General features: G+C 51.6%; 1 protein-coding gene across 1 annotated transcript in view; it reads right to left on the bottom strand.

The window, feature by feature from the left end:
- Nucleotides 1-5,259, bottom strand: part of CHLSN (cholesin) — a 125,101-nt gene extending 119,842 nt beyond the window's left edge. The window contains exon 1 of the mRNA XM_080830024.1: nt 5,241-5,259. The gene's annotated coding sequence lies outside the window, so the exon portion shown is untranslated. The remainder of the gene's footprint in view (nt 1-5,240) is intronic.

The raw sequence follows: 5,259 nt of genomic DNA, 5'->3' as shown, positions 1-5,259 counted from the left end.
GTCCCATTTGAAAATGGACAAAGAACTTGAATACAGATTACCCCACAGATGACATACAAATGGCCAATGAGGACAAGAAAAGATGCTTAACATCATTCATCGTTAGGGAAATGTAAGTCAAATGACTCACCACTTCACAGTCACTAAGTTGGCTATAAGCAAAAAGACAGATAATCATAAATATTGATGACGTGGAAAACTCGGAACCCTTCTTCACTGCTGGTGGGACATAAAATGGTACAGCCACATTGTACCACAGCCTAGTGGACCCTCAAAAAGTTAATTGTGTTACCATATGACCCAACAACTCCACCACGGAAAATGAACACATCCACATAAAAATTCAAACATGAATGTTCATAACATTAGTCATAACATCCAAAAGGTGAAAACAACCTGAACGTCCACAACTGATAACCAGATCACAAAATGTGGTATGCCCAGGCAATAGAACATTATTTGGCCAAAAAAAGGGAGGACTGAAGCACCGACTGGATAAATCTTGAAAACATCCTGCTATGTGAGACAGGCCAGTCACGGGATACTACAGATTGTATAATCTCGCTTATATGAAATTTCCAGAATGAGTGATTAGAGAGACAGGAAGGTAGCCTGGTGTTCGCTCGGGGTGGGGGTGGGGGGACAGAGGTAGGGAGTGACTGTGAACAGTACTGGGTTTCTTTTGGGAGAAGGAAAATGTTCTGGAATCAGGTTGTGGTGATGGTCACAGAACCCTGTGAACCACTAAAACACACAAAGAAAGAAAAAAACCCCCTCTAATCTCTCGCAAATGGTCTATAATGAATTAAACTATATGATGCCCCTGTACCAGCTTTCCTTCTTCCTTTTTTTGCCCTTAGCAGTAACCCTACTTCAGAGCAGCCGTGAGGGGCGCAAGAGCGTGTCCAAGCATCCAGCACAACCAGAGTCAACTAATGCTCCTCGGCGTCCCCATGAGCTGCCTGATGACACCGGGAAGGGTGCCGAGGAAAGCAGTCGTGGTGGAGCTTCACCGAGTTCCTCCAAAGCCCGCAGCAGCTCAGTGGCCTGGCGCCCCGACCTCAGAAAGCTCGAGACCCCTCCTTCGTGTTTCTCTTTCCTCACAGGCTTTTCTGCAAAACAACTAGCTGCTCATAAGGGTTCACCAGCGTTAAGTTCTCCCCTTATCTAGGGGCCAGGAGGTGTCCGGAAAGCTATTCGTAGCTTTGGGGACAGGGGTGTCCGGAAAGCTATTCGTAGCAACGGTGGCCGTGAGCATCCACCTTCACCCAGCGCTCACCCTGTGCTAAGTGCTGAGGGCAGCACGCGGGTGAGGAAACCGGGGTGCACCCATCAGAGGGGCGGACCAACATATGACGCCTAAAACTGGTAAACCCGAGGCACACACTGTGCTCTAGACGTCTGGAAGTGATGCCAGTTTGCAAAGCTGACCGAGGACAATGCTTGCCTCCGAGGTGCGGCCCGGCCCAGCCATGGGGCGCTGTTCTTTTCCATCTCCCGCTACCGCTGCAGGTTTCCAGCTGTATGCACGTATTACTTAGCTAATTGCATAGGTTAAAAATGCCTTTTTTTGCATAAACGATTTTTGAAATTCTATTATTCAGGGTTAGCCAGAGAATGATGAAAAGGCCGTTATCATGCCTCCTGACAGGAGAATAAATTGGCACAGTCCTTTTAAAAGGCAATTTCATAACATTTATCAAGTGCTTTAGCCCGTAATTCCACTTCTAGAACTTATCCTGATGAAATAATCATGGACTGAGATTCAAATATAAGGACGACAATGGCACTGTACAAGGAATGATAACGCCTCTTCAATTAAAAAGTGGAAAACCCCATAACTACCCAACAATAGGGGACCGGGCAAATGAATGACTTGTTCACGCACAGGAGCACGGCTGCCCTGAGCACACCAAGCACTCAGTTATGGCAGGAAGAGCTCAGGGTACAACATAAAGGGAAAAGATGGGCGGGAACCTACATATGTACAATGTGACCCTCCTTTTGTAGGAAAAATGATACACACGTATGTACGAAGAAAAACACTAGAAGGAAATACATTAAAATATTAACATTTTGGGGCACCTGGGAGGCTCAGTCTTAGGGCATCTGCCTTTGGCTCAGGTCATGATCCCAGAATCCTGGGATTGAGCCCCTCATCGGGCTCCCTGCTCAGCAGGAAGCCTACTTCTCCCTCTCCCTGTGCCCCTGCTTGTGTCCCCTCTTTCCCTGTGCGTCTCTCTCTGTCAAATGAATAAATGAAATCTTAAAAAAAAAAAAATTAACATTTTAGAGAGTCAGAATTACAAGTATGGTTCCCCCCCCTTCTACTTTTCTGTAATTTCTACAACAAAAGCAGAAACACAACCTTTCTTTTAAAATACCAGCTCAAAAGCCTTCAGGGGAGCAAACAAACCCTTCCAGCAGCAGAAAGCTGAGGACCCACATCAGACACACAGAGACCAGCTAACCATCTGGGCTGGGCTACAGTCACTAGTCAGGAAGTGTCAACGCCAATGGGCTGAGGCTGCTGGGACTCCAGGGCTGAAAAGAAACTCCACAGGATCTTCAAAAAATAAATCAGCCTATAGGAAAAGGGTCTTCTTAAATCTGAAATCCCCACCCATAGCCCCTAATGCCCCCCTCTCACCCAGAGCATGATACCTCTGATGTGTCCTGTCAGGCAGGCTGCAAGGAAGGGCCCCTGGAGGTGGGTGTGCGCCCTCACAATCCACAACCCTCGAGGAAATCTGTCTGGGGAATCCAGGAGCGGAATCCCAGCTCCTGTGCCGGGACTGGGACTTTGCTCTTGTTCATTCTGAACCAAGACTGGTCTGCATTCTGACTTGCCCACATAGAACAGCCTCTGGATTTTGCTCTCCTGGTACTTACCCTCCCCTCTCCCTCCTCCAAATGCCAAACTTGAAGCCCAGTTACTACAAACGCTCCAAATTTCTCACTCACCAAGCCCCTCTTTGCAGCTCACCACCCCCAGCACTCCAGGGTCCAATAATCCTTCAGCCTCACCGGTGGTCCCACCACATTTCCCCACCCCAGCCACTCACCTGGACAAGCCTCTCCTCTCAAACTGCCAAGGTCTTCTCCCTTCTCTCACAGGACCTTAATTCCTGATCACAGAGGAAATCAAAGCAACTGGAAGGGAGCTTCTGCAAGCTCCCACATCTACCCTCCACCCTTTTCTCCTGTTACGATGGATCCTGTCATTTTCCGACGGAGGCCAAACCCTCCACTCTGGCGCTGGGTTCCATGCCCTGCCTACACAGCCACATCACTGAACAATTCCCCTCCTGCACGGGTCCAGCTTCCCTTCTACTCAATCAACCAAAATTTCCCACATCGTAAAAACTCTCTTGATCTCACATGCTCTTTACCCCGTTTCTGCTTCCTCCTGCTCAAGAGCCACCTACCTGCACTGCATAACCCCTTCCCCCCTGTTCCCTCCCACACCCTTCCCACCAGGCTTCTGCCATTCTTCAGCTGTTCTCAAGATCACCAACCACACCATAAGGACAAAGAAAGACTCTCTTCATGGCCCAACTCTAGCCAGGCTCCTCTCTCCACCGGTCCTCAACCTTGGCCTAACACTAATACAGTTTCTAACAGCTCAAAGCCCCATCCCTATGATGACCCTAGCACCCTTAAAAAGTGCCGGCCTGAGAAAAGTCAATGCTGCGACACCTGACGATGGGGCACCATCCGACAGCTCTGTGGAAGAGTAGGAGCCTATCTTTTGACAAGCGCCAGTTAAGCAAACCCAGATGGGTTTCACACAGACCAACACCCCTGCCCCAGTTTTTGTAGTTTTTCACTTCCTAAGTCTACTAAGTGCCGCTCCCCCGTCCCGTCCCTATTCCCTCAGTCACCTCTGGACAAATCCAAGGTGAGTTCAGTTCACGCAGCTCTTATCCCTACTGCAACAGTTATTACTGATTAAAATCCAGTCTTACCTCTTTAACTACGGTAAACTACGGTCCAGCTTGCTCCTCGCAGACATGAAACCCCATGGCAGATTCTCAGCACTCACCTTATTTGACCTAACAGCAGCATCTGACAGCTGATGCTCATTTCTGTCTCCACATTCTTTTTTCCTCTTGGCTTTCAAACAGACCCCATTACCACCTGCTTTTCCTCCCACCCCTTCACCTCTCTGGCCCTGGGCACTAAAGGGCTCCAGTCTGTGAGCCCAGTTTCCTCTCTGCCTACATTCATTCGCTAACTGATCTCAGCCTGCTGTGCTGCTCTAAACACCAACTATCCGTAGGCGACCTGGCCACCTGGAACTTCTCCGTAAACTGCACTACTACACTGTATCATACAGTGTGATACAGTGTATCACCTACTCCCTCACACACCATCTCAAACACAAGGCATCAACATGGATACTTCTGATGTTCCTCCACAAACCCATCTTCCTGTGCATTTGTCCTCTCAACAAACGGCCATCTGGGGAAATTCAGATTCTAGCTCAAGCTAAAGACTGTGGTGTTCCACGACTCCAGTGTCCGGTAGCCCTGCTGGCCTGTCTCTAAAGCACGTCCACAGGGCAGTGACTCCCTTCCACTCCCCGTACCACTACCACCCTTCCATCTGCGTTTCTCAAGAGCCCCCGCCCCTGCCCCTCCAGTCCATTTCCAACAGAGCCTGCGGAATGCCTCGGAGAATGCCCAAGTCAGGCTCTGCCCCACACCCTCCCAAGGCTTCCCACTGTGCTCGGGGAGGAGTCCACGACCTCACCTAGGCCTCCGGACGCACGTGGCTGCCCGACGTCCCCCCCTGACCCTGCCCTCCGGCCTGTGCTCTCGCCGCAGCGGCTGCTGCTGCGCCCGGAGCCCCTCCACCCGCCGTGTCTGCTGACACCGACGCGGCCCGCTCTCCACGCCCTGCTCCGCCTCATTTCCCTGCAGGCGCCCACCACCACCTTACTTATTAATTCTGTCCCCGCAGAACGCGAGAGTCCCAGGTGGCGTCGTTCCGCCGCGAGCCCTGGCCTGGGGCAGGCGCACACGCGGGAGCCCACCGCACGCTTTAGTCAAGGGGCGGCTTGAGGCGAAGGGAATGACAGGCTCGGGGGGCACAGCCCGGGGTAGCCGGCGGCTCAAACCCCGCGCGCCGTCTGCAGGACTCTGCCAGTCCCTCCCGCCAACCGCCGAGTCCCCGCACCCACGTGGAAGCCGCCCCGCGACCCCCGACCCCCGACCACGCTAACCTCCCTCACCTACCTGCGCGTGGCCGCCGCCG

This window comes from Martes martes, assembly GCF_963455335.1.
Source record: "Martes martes genome assembly, chromosome: 18".
In the NCBI taxonomy this organism is placed as follows: Eukaryota; Metazoa; Chordata; class Mammalia; order Carnivora; family Mustelidae; genus Martes; species Martes martes.
This window is presented reverse-complemented; position numbering and strand designations above follow the sequence as displayed.